Below are 18049 nucleotides of genomic sequence, written 5' to 3' on the forward strand. Positions count from 1 at the left end.
CCTGGTTGCCAGCCTCCTGCCTCATGAATATGGCCCTTTAAAAACGATATGTGGGCATATTGGGACTTTTAAAAGACTGTTTCTGCCCCTTTGATTCCATGGGAGAATGTGCCTCTTCCCCTCCCCCTTTAATACCTATCCCATTGTTCTCCAGCAGGGCATTGTCCCAGGGACACTGCAATACCAGTTTAAACTGGCTACTTTGTCCCTCCTCAATCTCTCATCAGCCCTTGCAAAACTTTAACCCCATGGCAAATTTACTCTGTACGTGGGATCTGAGTGCTGTTTACCTATATTGGGCGCTCCAAGCCATCTGGGGATAGGTTAAATGTGGGGGTTCTGTGTAATATAATAGGAATTATGTATTTTTTATGTATTTTACTGTTAGTGTAAAAGGGAGATATTTTCTGTACCTGGAGATAATTGAGTTTACTGCAGCTCCTTAAGCAAATTATCTCCAGGATAGAGGGGAGGGATTTTACTGTGTATGTGGGAGTGTTATTTTGTTAATTAGTGTTCCCATTGGTTTGTGTCCCTTTTGTCACAGTTTACCACCAGGTCCAGGGGGTGTGCCTCTGGCCTGAAAACCTGCATAAAAGAAAGCCCTTGGGTGCTGATTAAACAGATCATCTTGTACCTTCATGAAGTTTCGGCTCATGTTTGGGGGATTGGAGAACTAGACTCTGGGGATTGCTATAATCACTTTACTCCGCAGGGTATAATCACTAAGCTCTGCTAAGAGCTTGTTCCTGTTCCTGCTCTCTGGAATTCGGAGAGGTTGACCTACTGGAAGCTGGACCCTGGTCTTGGGTCCAGAGTGGGTGGAGACGGCAAGACCCCAACCAAGCTGCGGTGGTTCCTGGGAGGCTACAGTGGTTATGGTGTCTGGCGGAGTGCTTGGAGTCCTCGGGAAGCACTAGGAGCATCCATCAACGGAAGGTACCCGGTCGGGGTGCAAGCGGTTTCGTTACAGAGACAAAGTAGAAATCACTTATACCTGTCAAATAGGACTTGATATTTTTTTGTTAGGAAAGGGGAAGCATGACTTCAAAGAAATTACCATTAGTAAATATCACTTTTATTGGTAATATAAAAATAAAAACTATGTTAAATCTATATATGGGTATAGGAAAAAAACAAACACAAAAGTGAAAAAAAAATTAAAGTGACAAGTGTATATATGTTTAGTTCACATATCCAGTGTTTCACACTTCATTTAAGGCTTGTAACAAGAGTATGGTTACAAAAGTACCCACAGCTATTGTAACTTTTCAAAATACTATAGTAGAATTTATATAATTGAAACCGCTGCAGCTAGAATGAAGTGTAACACTATATTTCAGACTCTATGATGGTTGGTCAGAATCAGGATTACACTTCGAGTCCAGACCTATTCTATGTAGCAGCATTCACAGAGTGTACATACATATCAAAAGACCATTAGTAGAAACCATGAGAGTCTCATAATGTGTAGGGATTTCATTAGAAAATCTCAATAGGGCAAAAGCTTGCAGTTGAAGTAAATTATGGATTATTCTAGCATCGGTGAGGGAATAATCAAAATTTTATTTAAGACAGGAGGCGAATATTTGCTTTACCTTCTTTACTGAAACCTCCAGCAGCAAAGAAACTGTTAACATAACTTTTCAAAACAACCAATCAGAACAAAGCAACAGTAGTATAAAACCACTTCCACTTCCTCTTTCTTTGATGTGGTCGAGCAGGAGAGCAAGGACACCAACAAATCCACCTTGTAGCAGACACATCCAGAGAAATAATCGTCAAGCCCAGAGAGAAAACAGATTACACTGCAAGAAAAAGGAAAACATTGTGAAAGTAAACTGTCATGGCAAGATGTCATTTCCATACAATATCACTTGCACATCATAATACCTGATGAATAAACAAAGTCTACAGATCTTATGAAGACCTAGTATCTAGTATGTACCCTAACTAAAAGGCATTGACGAAACATAATTACAACACAAACATGATGAATAAAATGCACACAGACAATCATCACTGAATAATAGAAATAACCTTTATTATGTAAAACAATGCATTCACAAAACATAACAATATCCCCAATTAATTATACGGTCCGAGAGACCTCTGGGGCTAGTTAAGGGGAACCCTATGAATAGAGACGTGTCAGCTCAATTTGTACGTGAGGGCAACTCCGGAGAGCAGACCCAGCTCTTGGATGCCAAATCCGTCAGTTTGATGTCCAGCTTGGACAAGGGCCATTTTGCGGTTCTCAGGGGTAGAAACCAACTAGGCGATACCTATGTCATATCGGTCCATTCCCAAAGGGAATTTAGTATTTTTCGCTTTCCAAGCTGTAACGCGCCGTTTGTCCCGAGAAAACATCTGTGTCCGCGTGTCGTTGACATCCAGTGGTTTGTCCCAGATAGAGTGCAAACCCTGTATCAGGTGTTTGCGGGGTCCTTTCCGGACTCCGTCATGAAGACTGATCCTCTTGATGAATCCATCCGTTAGCCAACGCGTACCAGGGGTGCTTGGTGTAGCGTCTAGGATGGCCGGTGGACGGTCCCCTGTAGGGTACCGATGGTTTCTGGCAGTGAGGTCAGCGGGGTGGCATGAGGACAGGCCAAGTGACCCTCTGGGCACGAGAGATTTGTCCTTCAGTCATGATTGCATAACTGCCATAGAGGTAACACTGTCGGAGTGATATCTGGTGCGACCAGCTGGGGGTCACCCAGCGTGAAAGAGGGGGTCACCCAACAAGCACACCATGCAGTATAGGCCAGCAGGGGAGGGGGTCACCCTCAGTCTGAACATAATCGGACACTGTAGGTACAGTAGTGCCGTAGTGGTTAGCCGTATAATAAAAGTAGCCAGACATTTCCGGCCTGTGGCTGCTCACTGTAAACAAACCAAAAAAACAATACAAATAAAAATATTGCTCCCGGTCCCCACCCCTGAGCGGAGGGTGGGGGCCCTAATGTAAAATAATGGGGGGGACCTATTGTCCTCCCCCCTGGGCCCCCACCCCTGAGTGGTGGGTGGGGGCCCTAAATCAGAATAAGGGGGGGACCTAATGTCCTCCCCCCTGGCACCCACCCCTGAGCGGTGGGTGGGGGCCCTAATGTAAAATAATGGGGGTGGACCTATTGTCCTCCCCCCGGGTCCCCACCGCTGAGCGGTGGGTGGGGGCCCTAAATCAGAATAAGGGGGGGGACCTAATGTCCTCCCCCCTGGCCCCCACCCCTGAGTGGTGGGTGGGGGCCCTACAGTAAAATAAGTGGGGGACCTAATGTCCTCCCCCCTGGCCCCCACCCCTGAGCGGTGGGTGGGGGCCCTAAATACTAATAAGGGGGGGACCTAATGTCCTCCTTCCTAGCCCCCACCCCTGAGCGGTGGGTGGGGGCCCTAAATACTAATAAAGGGGGACCTAATGTTCTCCCCCTGGTCCCCACCCCTGAGCGGCGGGTGGGGGCCCTAAATACTAATGGGGGGGACCTAAGGTCCTCCCCCCCGGCCCCCACCCCTGAGCGGTGGGTGGGCGCCCTAAAAAAATGTTGTTGTCCCCCAGGTGACTAGGGGTCGCCAAACCCCTAGTCACCCCCTCCCCCCAATAAAAATTATCCCCCTACCTACCCCCCCTCACCCTAAAAATAATGAGGGGGGGACCTTTAACTAAGTACCTGTAAAAAAAAAAACGTACCATTCGATGTTTTCTTTCTTCTAAAATCGTATTTTTTTCAGCCCCAAAAAAGGCCAAATAAAAAACCATAATAACCGACGCAATTATAAAAAAAAAAAACATCTTCACCCGGCAAGGGCTCCGCGCAGACTGAGCTCTGCAGGGCGGGGGAAGGCTTATAAAGCCTTGCTCCACCCTGCAATTAGGCTCAGAGCACTCTGATTGGTTGGTTTAAGCCATCCAATCAGAGTGCCCTGACACGTAAATGAAGAGACTGATAGGTAAGTCTCTACATTTACCTGTTACAGCACTCTGATTGGTTGGTTTGAAATCCACCAATCAGAGTGCTCTGTGTCATTTTACACAGCGTGGGAAAGTTCTTTGGAATTTGACTCATAACTCTCTGGTGGATTAAGTAACCAATCAGAGAGTTATGAGTCAAATTACCCACCAATCAGAGTGCTCTGAGCCTAATTGCAGGGCGGGGCAAGGCTTTATAAGCCTTCCCCCGCCCTGTAGAGCTCAGTCTGCGCGGAGCCCTCCATGGGTGAAGATGGATTATTTTTTTTGCGCTCCTTTTTCTTTTTTTTTTATAATTGCGTCGGTTATTATGGTTTTTTATTTGCCCTTTTTGGTGGCTGAAAAAAGAAGATTTTAGAAGAAAGAAAACATTGAATGGTAAGTTTTTTTTTTTTTACAGGTACTTAGTTAAAGGTCCCCCCCTCATTAGTTTTTAGGGTGAGGGGGGTAGGTAGGGGGATAATTTTTATTGGGGGGAGTGGGTGACTAGGGGTTTGGGGACCCCTTATTCTAGTTTAGGGCCCCCACCCACCGCTCAGGGGTGGGGGCCAGGGAGGAGGGCAATAGGTGCCCCCCCTTCACAGGGCGGAGCCCCCAAGCGACGCTAATGCAGCTTACACCCCCCCCTATGGACCGGTGGGGGATATCCCGGTCCCCACAGGAAGCACCGACCTCAACAAAAAACGGAAGAATCCACCCCACGGTATGCAGGGGCAACGGGCCACCAAGGCACTTCTAATATGGCTGTCCAGCACAGATACCACAAGAGGGGAGCACACAATAAACCGCCCTCACCGCCAAAAGGGACCTTCGACTGGCTATGCAACATATTTTGGGAGGCGTTGCACAACCAAGGCGCTACATACCGCCAAGCAGAGTTAATGGTGGCCGCATGGATCCGACCAGCAGCACGACGCAGCCAGTACAGGCGTTTACCCAGAGCCTCCAAAGCGACCATCCGGCAACGCAGGTACCTGCAGTCTTCAAGGCGGGAAGGGGCGCCGGGCCCCGTAAGAACACGCCACTACCCGCCATCACATAAACCCGCGAGCATGCCACAAACGGCACACGCAGGGAACCCTCCAGACCTGATCAAGACTACACAGCGCAGCATGATCCGGATCCCTGCGGGCGACGCTACAAAACAAATGTCGGAGCGACTGCACTCCCCTCAAGGCACCACCGGAGCTGACATCACACCCGTAAGCCTTAAAGCATGGACTCATGTTGACACTGACCGGGACTTTCCAACATTAGGCATTGGCTGAATCATTTTCAACACAACCCCACGAGAGCCAAGCCCAGCAACTCCGGGTTCTCGCACAGGTCTGAAGGGGTTAACGCTGACTTTTTTCTTTTTCTTTACGTCAGCATAGAGCCATCTCTTTTGCAACCCCATGAAGAATAAGGCCCACTGCCATACATTAACATGTTTTAGTGAAGTTAATCTTGTACACAGCAAGCCCCAGTGGTTCTTTACTCAAAGCTTAATTAGCTCTTGTCACAGCATCTTAATTTTATTTTTAGAAATGAAGCGAGGTCACGCTATGTTATGTATATGCCCAAACACCAAAAATCGTTAATGTTTATTATATACTCTAATTTTATGAAAATATGCTAGACTAAACATGTATCTCTCTGTTTAAACGCATTGCCTAACATGTTTATTCCAATGATCCTCAAATGATTGCCTAAGCCGGAACCTAGCTAGCTACACTATACAACAGGCAGGGTAAGCCAGTATAAATGTCTATGCCTAATCTAGATAAATACACACATGTTCAAGCTCCATGTTACCGACACAATAGTCTGCGCTGGCCTACACCACTGTACCCATATTCTGAGCTACTAATATATTGTTTTACTCAGTTACTGACAACTACTATAATGTTACAGTTCCTCGCCTGTGATTCGAACGTGCTCACACTTATTTTATCCTACTCTTACTAACCAACCGTTTAGTTAAGCATGCAAGATATAAAAATGTGCGAATCATCATGCCACTGTTTATCTTTTATCACTCTTGTAATACGCTGTTGTGGCGTCCGTGGAAAACTTGTAATCATCTGCACAATCAAAAATAAAGAATTAAAAAAAAAAAATCCAACACTACACACCTCTGCCTGCAAATGCAAACATTACATACAAATACATCTCTGTATTAGAATGCTAAAATTATATACAAAAACCAACTCTACACTCAGTAACACGCCTGCTCCTAAGTACTACAATCGGTTTACTATCTGTAGAAATTAGTGTATGCATAGCAAAAAAACAAAATGTGCCCAAAAAATAAATTAAAAAACACATTACACTTTGCAAATTGAAAGATTTATGCTATTGCGATCAGGAGCATGGTCAGGTGCTGGAAGTAAGTATGTCACTTCCTCCCAGCTTACCAATGAACCAAGCGGGAGAGAGGGGAGGATCAAAAAGGTTCCTCTCTACCGTAGTTCCACCACTGCTGGGACCACTTCTATTCAAACTATTTATACATGGGGGGCGGTGCATGGCTCTGAATGAAGATGGCCACCTAAGCCTTTTCAGCTCCACTACCTCGTGTTAATTTTCCTGATAATCCCAGCATACCTCCCAAAAGGGCTCCTGAGAACAAAAAAAGGCATCTCTTACCCCATCACTCCGCCAATACCTCTCCAGGCTGGCGGACCTGGCATCACAGGCCGTTTCAGACGAGGCCCCTGAAGAACCGGGTGATGACTCCCCTTGCTTCTCCCCAGAAGACTGCTCACTGAGGCCGGAGGAGGGGGACTGGGTGGCCCTACTGCGGGCATTAACGACCCGCACTGACTTGGCGGCCGCCAACAGCACACTTCAGCCCGCGATTAAGGCCGACATCCAGGTGCTCTGTGAAGACCTCCAGGGCCTCAACGACCGCATGGGCCGAGTGGAGGCCACGTGCGACATGCTCCAGGCGGAGCAGGCATTTACCTCAGAGGTAACCGACCGCCAGGCGGAAATACTGCTGGGCCTTGCTCTCCACGTGGAGGACTTACATAACCGGGGACGGCACAATAATTTGCGGCTGCGAGGCCTCCCTGAGTGTGAGGACTCTCACGCACAACTGTGCACCACTCTGGAGGTAATATTTAACAGGCTGCTCTCCAGGGACCCATCCACCAAGATCCCATTCATCAGAGCACATCACGCTCTATGCCCCAGAGGCCCACCTGAAGCCCTGCCACGGGACGTGATATGCTGCCTGGAGTCCTTTGCTGAGCGGTAGGCTATCCTAAGGGCTGCAAGGGAGACTGGCATGATCCGCCACCTCCACACCGAACTGCAGCTCTTCCCAGACCTCTCACCTGCCACACTATAGGAGAATGCTGAGGCCTATCACGAGGGCCCTACAATCAAGTGGAGTCAGATATAGATGGCGCTTCCCAACGGGTCTGTCTGTGACTGGCCCTGGCGGACCTGATGCACCTGGGAACCCTGATCTCACTCCCACCCCTAAACATGAAATGGCCTGACTCAACGGAATTTTACTCGCCAGCAGCGGGACGGCCACGCGCCCAGAAACAGAGGGACCGCAGAACTCCGGCCTAACCCTCCCACATGACAGAGGACCAGTGGAAGTGGTACTTCCCGGGACTCGACGCGGCTAAGTGCCCCTGCCGCGGACATAGTCCCACGCCTGCCTCACATCCCACTTCCCTTACCTCACCCACTTCCCCCTTCTTCAGCCCACCCTGCCCTTTCCCCCTCTCCACTCTCACCTACCCCCCTCTACCTTGAATGCTTGGCTGCTAACTCCTGGGAGACCCCCACCACCATACTGCTGGCTGAGGGTGGATCCAAGCACCCACACAGACACCACCAACGAACTGGGGACTTATCACCACACATGCCGGCTGTGGACAGCAACTTCTACCGTATTCCATACAATTGGAGGAGCTACTACATTATGGACCTCTGTAACCAAAGGCCATGTAACCAGAACCACTGATGCGCCAACCCCGAGAAACGCTCAACATTTCAACGTTTTATCGGACTTCCAAGGAGGCAGCTGTCAAGAGACTCACAGCCCCAAGGTATCTTGTGGTTTGTTCCTCCCTGTGTTGCTCACTTCCCTAGCTTAAACCCAACAGAAAAGCGGCAAGGACATTACCCGGGACCCCACGTGGCAAGTACCTATGCCATGGACATACCCTCAGGCTTACCTCACATTAGTATTAGAAAGGGTGGGATTTTCTGTCTCAGCTGGTCTCGGTGGGAACCCCTGACCCTACTCGGTCACTCATTGCCAACTACGACTTCAATCTCTAGCGCCTCACTCACTGACTTAACACATTCGCCGGTTTCCCTCCCCCCAGGTTGGGGACCACTCCCCTGGGCCACCTCCACACTTGACAACAAGCCTCCCTCGCTGGTACACACACCACTAGGCCAACAGCCCTGGGCAACTAGAAAGGCCTTAACACCCCTGAGAAACGCTCTCTGGTGCTAAGATAATTTAAGGTTCAAAAGGCCCATATAGTCTTTGTGCAGGAAGCCCACTTTCAAGATGGCTCGGATCCGAAATTGACCAACCATATCTACCCCACCTGCTACTATGGTAACAACCAACAGGGCAAATCGAAAGGCACCGCCATCCTCATTCACAAGTCCCTCCCCTCCTGCCACGTGATACACTCGTGGGCCAAGACGGTCGATACATCTTCCTCAAAGGAGAGCTACTAGGCCATAAATACACGTTTGCCAACATTTATGCACCAAACTCACAACAAGGCCGGTTCCTGAAAACCACGCTGAAACACCTCATGACCTTTAAGGAGGGCATGTTAATCATGGGAGGCGACCTTAATATTGCCCTACACCCCCAATTTGAAACCTCTACAGGCATGTCCACCACACCGGAACACGTACTACATACAATCAGGAACCTTCTACACACACAGACTGTTGGAGGGTCTTACACCCAGACGTAAAGGACTACTTGCACTACTCCACACCTCACACCACTCCTGACTAGACTACTTCACTCCTGACTAGACTACTTCCTTGTCCCTTACTACTTCCTTCACACAGTACGCAAGGCAGACTATGGACCGATCATGCCCCGTTTTCGATGAGCTTGGCGTCCCCGCTATCAAGGGGCCAGGACAACTAACTGGAGGCTGAACGATACACTCCTTGACAACCCTCAAGTCTCACAGGAAGCACACATGACCCTGACGGACTATTTCGCTGAGAATGCAACCCCAGAGGTCCCTACCCTGACTGTCTGGGAAGCACACAAGTGCAACATTCGGAGATTCTTCATGGAAAGGGGAGCAAGGTTTAAAGAGATAAGATACAGCACAGTAAGGGGGAGAGGCAGTGCTAAATAACACAAATAGAGGGGCAGCAACCCAATAAAGGGAGTCACTCTTAAACCCTTAACAACAAGATGTAAGAAAAAAAAGAAGGGGTAAGGGTTGCGCCAATAAGTCTCGTAATGATAAATATACCATTCAAAACAGACCAATTGGTCTAAGTGATACAGCAATGGTATGTCTCACTAAAATAACAGTGTAGTTCTCAGGATAAAAGTATTCGGATAAAAAGTCTCACAGTATAACAGGATAACAGTGTAAAATAGGGGTTCCTCAGGAGTTGATCCGTCCAGATGGGTAAAATATCCGTATATGTGAAGAGTTAAAGGAAGACACGACAGACTGATAGTGTAACATATCAAAATCCAAGGGTAAAATGAATAAAAGCAGGTTGTTAACTCACATTTAAAAGAGCTTACACCAGCTCTGGGGTGAAGTGGCGTTAAGCGGTACAATCCCCGCTAAGGGATACAGTGGAAAGGTATGTCCGTCAATCTGGTCTGCATATCCAAAGCTCCAAGATATATAAAAGAAAACAATAGTGCTCTCAATTTATAAAAGATGCGGTATAAAATATAAAGAATATTACTCACAAGTGTATGTCACGACAGTGACCCCTTCACGCAGATAGTAACCCAGAAAGAGAAGTATACCGGACCTTAGGGTGGCCGGGCTTAACGTCAGAGAATAGTCAAATGAATAGCCAAAGGTCAAGGGAGTACGGAAAATACACGAGAAATAGTCAAGACAAAATTCGGGGAGCCAGAGAGGAGAGTAGTCCGTAAGGAAGCCAGGGTCAATATACCAGAAAAACAGACAATTTTACCAAGAGCGCTAGAGGGAACAACAAGAACCACACTAGGGCGCTGAGGGAAGGACGGGGCGGCCTTTTATAGTGAGGTGTGTTTAGCTTTAAAGCCACGTCCCTAAAAGGTCCGGGAGTGTGGCAACGTTTGAATTTTTGCGCGTCAAAATCCTGATGACCTCGGCGCGCATGCGCCGCATCATTAGAGGGGTTTTGCCGCGAGCGTCTAGTGCCCGACAGGCTGCGCCGCCTCCCGGAAGCAGCCAGGGAGACCGCCGCGCTGCGCGGGTCCGGAGGAGAAAGGTAAGGTATTGTCACAGTACCCCCTACTCGAGAACCACCCCCAGGGCGGGGAGGACTCGGCCTGTGAGAACAACGCCTAGCAAATGAACGAACTAGGCGAGGAGCGTGTACATCTGAGGCATCAACCCACGACCGTTCCTCGGGGCCGTACCCTTTCCAATCCAATAGATACTGGAGACGACCTCTAGAAACACGAGAGTCCAAAATAGATTTCACTTCGTATTCGTTTTGGCCTTCTACGAGTGTTGAAGGAGGTCTCCTGGGTATTCGAGTATAACGATTACAAATCAAAGGTTTAAGGAGGGAAACATGAAAGGAATTGGGTATCTTCATATTAGCCGGCAAGTCCAGGCGATAACAGACTGGATTAATGCGTTTGAGGATTTTAAAAGGACCAATAAAACGTGGAGCGAATTTCATAGAGGGGACTCTTAATTTAATATTGCGTGTACTCAACCACACTCTATCCCCTACTATAAAATTTGGAGCGTTTTTTCGTCGATTGTCCGCTTTACATTTTTGAGTTTCAGTTTGAACCCTATCCAAGTTTCCTTCATATTCTTAACAGTGTAGTCGACGCTTGGAACTGCAGTGGATGAAAAGGAACTCGGAAGAGTAATAGGGTCAAAGCCATAATTTATATAAAAGGGACTATGTTGTGTAGATTCGTGAACCCTGTTATTGTGGGCAAATTCAGCCCAAGGAAGTAACTCCATCCAATCATCTTGGTGATCGGAGGTGAAGCAGCGAATGTATTGTTCGAGTGATTGATTCATCCTTTGTGTAACCCCGTTAGATTGGGGATGATACGAAGAAGACAGATTAAGTTTGATACCCAATTGATTACAAAATGCTTTCCAAAACCTGGAAATAAATTGTGGACCTCTGTCTGAAACTATATCCATGGGTATACCGTGTAAACGAACCACCTCCCTTATAAACACCGTGGCCAGTTCGGAGGACGAAGGCAATTTAATTAAAGGGACAAGATGGGTCATCTTGGAAAATCTGTCTATGATAGTCAGGATTACCCGGTGATTTTTGGAAAGTGGTAGGTCCACTATGAAATCCATGGCGATACTAGACTAGGGCTTATCGGGAATAGGCAACGGCATGAGGAGGCCTAAAGGACGACCCTTAGGAGATTTATTAGAGGAACAGATGTTACAAGCTAAAACTAATTCTTGGACATCCTTCTTGTAAGAGGGCCACCAGAATTGTTTTTCGAGTAATGATTCTATCTTATGGATACCGGGATGACCGGCAACCTTAGAGTCGTGTACCAAGGACAGGATTTGTCTCCTATAATTTAAAGGTACGTATAATTTTCCCTGAGGGATAGTCACGGAGTTGTGATCTTGGCATTTGGGCAATACCTCCATCAAACTAGAAGAGACTTTAGCATGAACTGTGGCTACTATGTGTGAGGTAGGGATTATGGAGGATAAATGGGTTACGGGAGGAGATAGATGTTCATGTTGTCGGGATAGGGCATCCGCTTTTCTTAGATCAGGGTCTATACGTCACAATGTAGTTAAAGCGTGTTAAAAACAAAGACCAACGAATCTGCCTGTCATTCTTTTCGCCTCTCCAAAATAGGAAAGGTTTTTGTGGTCAGTAAGAATGGTGAGCGGTTCAGATGACCCCTCTAATAGATGACGCCATTCTTTGAGTGCTGAAATAATAGCTGACAGTTCCCTATCTCCTATATCATATCTTCGTTCCGTTTCAGTCAGTATTTAGAGAAATAGCCACAGGGATGTAGGGGTTGATCATTCGAGGATCTCTGAGATAGTACAGCCCCTATCCCTGTCTCCGAGGCATCTACCTCTAATAGAAAGGGACACAAAGGATTAGGATGACTTAATACTGGGGCTGAAGAAAAGGCTATCTTTAATTTCTCAAAGGCTTCCTTAGCTACGGGACTCCACACCATATGACCTCTATTCTTTTTTTGTCATGGCGGTAATAGGAGCGGTAATAGAGGAAAACCCTCTGATAAATTTTCTATAATAATTAGCAAATCCCAGGAAACGTTGGATGGCCTTAAGTCCAACGGGTAGGGGCCAGTTTAAGATTGCTTCCAGTTTTTTAGGCTCCATTTGAAAGCCCGAACCTGAAATTATATAACCCAGGAAATTAATTTTTTCCACGTCAAACAGACATTTTTCTAGTTTACAATAGAGTCAGTTTTTCAATAGTTTAGATAGGACCAACCTAACGTGTCTATGGTGTTCCTTAATATTCTTAGAGTAGATGAGTATGTCATCTAAATAAACAACAACAAACATTTGTAGATAATCCCTTAATACATCGTTTATAAAATCTTGAAAGACTGCAGGGGCGTTGCATAAGCCGAAGGGCATAACCCTGTATTGATAATGGCCATAGCGAGTATTGAAAGCAGTCTTCCACTCATGTCCTTTCTTAATTTGAACTAAATTATATGCTCCCCGTAAATCTAACTTGAATATGGTTGCTCCTTTCAACCTATCGAAAAGCTCAGTTATAAGCGGGATGGGATAAGCGTTTCGTATGGTTATTTTGTTTAAACCCCGATAGTCATTACAAGGTCTCAAGTCACCCTCCTTTTTAGAAACAAAGAAAAACCCGGCTCCAGCTGGGGAGGAAGACCTCGTAATAAAACCCTTTTTCAAATTCTCTGTGATGTACTCTTCAAGTACTTTATTTTCGGTCACAGAGAGGGGATACACGGTACCCCTAGGGGGCATAGTACCGGGTAATAGGTCAATAGCACAGTTGTATGAACAATGGGGTGGTAACTTTTCTGCTTCCCTTGGTTCAAAGACCGCCTTGAGATCCCAATATTGTTTCGTTATTTGGGTGGTTAAAGGTTCCATGGTAGAAACGTTAAGTAGACCTATTGGTTTGACTCGAATGATACACTCCTTAAAACAAAAGTCGCCCCATTTCACGATCTCTTTTCTCTCCCAGTCTATTAAAGGATTGTGCTTGGTGAGCCAAGGAAACCCAAGTATATCAGGAAAGGTGGGAGAAGTTATTTGCTGTAGGGTTATAGTTTCTTTGTGCAATAAACCTACAGTCAAGACTATTGGATTAGTTTCCTGAGTGATAAAAGGAATTGACAGTGGTCTACCATCTATGGTCTCAACGGCCAAGGGTGTTGATCTTTCTTGGAATGGGAGATCATGATGCTGACCGAATTTACGATCAACAAAATTCTCGGCTGCCCCAGAATCTATTAACGCGGTGGTAGTTACTATCTTTCCCTCCCATTCTATGGTTATAGGTAGAAGAAGCCTGATTTCTTTCCTGTCATTGAAGGAGGACATACACATTACACCCAAGGCCTGTCCTCCTTGAGGGCTTAGGTGTTGGAGTTTTCCGGCCTGCTTGGACCGTGTAAGCGGGAATGACCTCTTTTCCCACAATACATACAAAGCCCCTCCCTTCGTCTATATATTCTCTCTGGTTCAGGTAACCGCGTGGTTCCCAATTGCATGGGTTCTGCTGGAGCGACAGCGGTTGCCTCAGACAAAGGGAATGTTAAAGCCAGGTGTTCCGGCACACGTCTAGGTCTATCCCTGGTGTTTTGTCTATGTCGGAGGCGTTCGTCTATATGTGCTAAATAGGTGATTAATTCCTCCAACACATTAGGTAGATCTCTGGTAGCTACCTCATCTAAAAGCTTATCAGAAAGCCCATTCATGAACACATCTACAAAGGCCTGTTCATTTCATCTAACCTCGGCAGCATGAGTGCGAAATTCTAAGGCATAGTCAACCAGGGAGTGAGATCCTTGTCTCATTCGTAAGAGGGTTTTAGCGGCATTAGTTTGTCTTCCAGGGGGATCGAACGTTCTCCTAAAGGCAGCGACAAACTCTGCATAGTTGTTGTTCTCCCGCAAAGGATTGGCCCAAACTAGTGCTCTATCCACTAACAAGGTTATAATGTAACCAATCTTCGATCTATCAGTAGGATAAGCCCTAGGATGAAGTTCAAAATTTATGCTAACTTGGTTGAGGAAACCACAACATCCTTTGGGATCACCCCCATAACGAAGAGGGGATGAAGCGTGGGCAGAAGCCCCCCCTGCAACCATCTCCATATGAGATTCCTGGGGTCTATGACCAGGGATATGTTCCTCCGGCTGGAGATGAGCAGTACGGGCTAACAAGGTCTGAACAGCTACAGCAAACTGGTCCATACGATGGTCCAGTTCCTCAAACCAGTTATCAGGAAGCAGCCCATGAGGGTTAGCACCATGCAGGGTCCATGGCCCTAGTCTAATGTCACGACAGTGACCCCTTCACGCAGATAGTAACCCAGAAAGAGACGTATACCGGACATTAGGGTGGCCGGGCTTAACGTCAGAGAATAGTCAAATGAATAGCCAAAGGTCAAGGGAGTACGAAAACGGAATACACGAGAAATAGCCAAGCCAAAATTTGGGGAGCCAGAGAGGAGAGTAGTCAGTAAGGAAGCCAAGGGTCAATATACCAGAAAAACAGACAATTTTACCAAGAGCGCTAGAGGGAACAAACAAAAACCACATAAGGGCGCTGAAGGAAGGACAGGGGCACCCTTTTATAGTGAGGTGGGTTTAGCTGTAAAGCCACGCCCCCAAAAGGTCCGGGAGCGTGGCCACGTTTGAATTTTCGCAGCAAAATCCTGATGACATCAGGAGAGGGGTTTTGCCGCGAGCGGCTAGCGCCCAACAAGCTGCGCCGCCTCCCAGAAGAAGCCAGGGAGACCGCCGCGCTGCACGGGTCCGGAGGAGAAAGGTAAGGTATCGTCACAGTGTAAAGCAGTAGATACTGCTCTATTGTAGTAGCGTTGGTGGAATGATCTCCACCTAGGATTTCTTTGAGTACAGGATACGTAAAAATGACAGCGATTAAAAAGTAAGGAGGGTGTATATAAATTACATTAAAAAAGATAATTGGTATAACTAAAGATAATTGGTATAACTAAAAGTAACCAAAAAACTTTCATTGTTAAAATACACAAGAAAGGGGGGCGGAGCCTGACCGCGAGTGAAAGTAGTCGCCATCTCACGGAGCTCTGTAGGTCCTAGCCGACAAAAGCCTGATTTTAAGGGATTAAACCCCTCTCCTTACCTGCTATAGGCTGTCAACCTGCAGAGTGAAAGATCCGGAGATGACCTATGCCTTTCATCCAGCCGGCAAGAGTCAAGAGGCAGAAACGCAAATCCGGGGCCTACAAACACACACAGAGCCCGACCTGGTCGAACCTGCTGGATTGCTGGCAGCCTCACGGGGACCCGGAGGCTGAGTACTACACTGACACCCTCCACCTACCCTTAACACAGATGGGCAGACGATCACAGAAGCCCCCTGGAGCCACAGCCAGGTTCCAGGGACATAGGGGCCTTACTGCAGCGAAATCAGTCGGCTAAGATGGCGGACAAGGCAGATCACAGACCAGCACTGACTCCTAAAGAGTCTGCTCACCCAGACCCACTACCAGAACAGGTACCGTGCACAGCTGAGAGTGTGGATGGGTCGGCGCCGGTCACTCAGCGGGATTTCCGCAATCTGATCCAGGAGATCAAGTCCCTCCTGGCGGCAGACGTGGCAAGTATTAAGGCAGACATACAGGCAGTGGACACCAGGGTGAAGGCCTCTGAAGAGGATATAGTAACACTCAAACAGGGACTCTCAGACCTCCAAGCCACAGTCTTGGCTATGCAAACACATCAACAAGCCCTCTCACTCCATTACACAGCCCTAGATGACAGGTCACGGCGCAACCACCTGAAAATCAGAGGCATTCCTGACACAATTACGCCGGACGGGATACCTCATTATATGAGGCGCCTGGTGGCCCCCATACCAGCCCCAAGCCAAGAAATTCTCTATAGACGGGATATACCGCCTACCGGCGGCAGGTGGCACTACTTCTACCATGGTGAGTGATGTGATCGTCCGATGCTCCACCTCACAGGATAAAAGACTCCTGATAACAGCGATGCATGGCAAGATGCCGCTACCCTTTGAGGGGTCCAGTCTCTTATTCTACCAGGACCTTACAAGGTCCACACTGCAATGGCGTCGATCCCTGCAATCAGTCACCAGCCATCTAAGAGCAGCCGGGGTGGAATACCACTGAAGATCCCCTAGGTTCTAGGTGGTCACTCATAAAGGGACTGTGCATAAAATCTCCTCGCTAGCCGAGGCGCCTCACTTCCTCAAAGCCCTGGGTATCCAGGTCCAGCAGACCCACCCAGAACGACACTCCGGAACAGCGGTACCCTCAACGACAACGGACCACCTGACACTACAATCCGAAACCTGAACACCCTAGGGAACGCACCAATCCCATGAGGCACAAGCACCAACTGTTTAGCTTTGTTAAACCCAGTCACTCTTTTAAGCATAACTATAAGGCTCGTAGGCTGACGTGAAAGCGACAACACACCCACAACAGACACACTCTCGTAATACCATGATAGGACGAAGCCTAATGTGACTATGCGGACATCACACACACACGCCGTAGACTGAACACAACACGCCCCCCCCCCCACTACTCCCTTGGTTAGGGGCACACTTAGAGGACGGCCTGACACCATCATCCTGAATGGGAAACACTTGATCACACAGACGCCGATGGCCGATCTCCCTAAGCCAACCATACCCTCTTGACTAACTATCAATGCACACGGAACTGACGCAAGGACACATACCACCACTCTGACTAATGTGAAAGCTTGTTTAGTATGCTCATGTATCCCCCACCCTTCCTTTCTATTATGTGTCCCAAAATGCGTTGATATGAAAAAAAAATAATTTTTTTTTCAATAAACAGAGATTGACAAAAAAAATACACAAGTAAAACACCATTAACGCGTTTCGCCAACACAGGGCTTCATCAAAACGGGATGAAATACAATTAATGGGTTTAAATAGGGGTACATTTGATTAACATTGGCGCCAAAAAATAGGTCAGCCAATCAGCATTCAAATAACAATAAACAATTTAGAAGGAGATAATCCTTAAATTTCTATAGAGTGTGTAGGTTTGTGAACCTTATCCTTTGTATAAATATTAAAAACGAGGGTTATGTTATGGAGATATAAGGTATTGAATATAATCACGTGACTTTTGTGATTATCGGCACTTTTTTTCCACAATAGCCCCTGGGGAATGTAGTTCTACATAAGATCGGCTGAAATGTGACGTCAGCCGTCATATCTAAGGGCTGGGCGGAATGTGTGCGCATGTTAGGAGTATGCCGCGATGACCTCTGGGGATTGTAGTGAGGTAGCGCCCTCCGATATGGCTCCCGGGTACATGGGGAAATGGGAAGTCTACTTGGCGAAACCTTTTCCATTAATCTAATGGAGAAAGATTTGCGATTTAGTACACCACTGCACATTAGCAAGTAAAGCACAAGAAACAGCATATAAGGTCCTGACGCTCTGGTACAGGACGCCTCAACTCCTCCAGAGCATGAACCCCGCTCTGGATGGAGCCTGCTCGCGCTGCCGCACCACACTAGGCACCTTCTTGCATATCTGGTGGGACTGCCCCAAAATCAGACCCTTCTGGTCAGCAATCAATTCTATCCTCCAGAAATTCTCAGACAACCCATCGCCCTTCCGACAGGCCCCATTCCTCCTGCACCACACC

The sequence above is a fragment of the Pelobates fuscus genome, chromosome 11 (assembly GCF_036172605.1).
Source record: "Pelobates fuscus isolate aPelFus1 chromosome 11, aPelFus1.pri, whole genome shotgun sequence".
Taxonomy (NCBI): domain Eukaryota; kingdom Metazoa; phylum Chordata; class Amphibia; order Anura; family Pelobatidae; genus Pelobates; species Pelobates fuscus.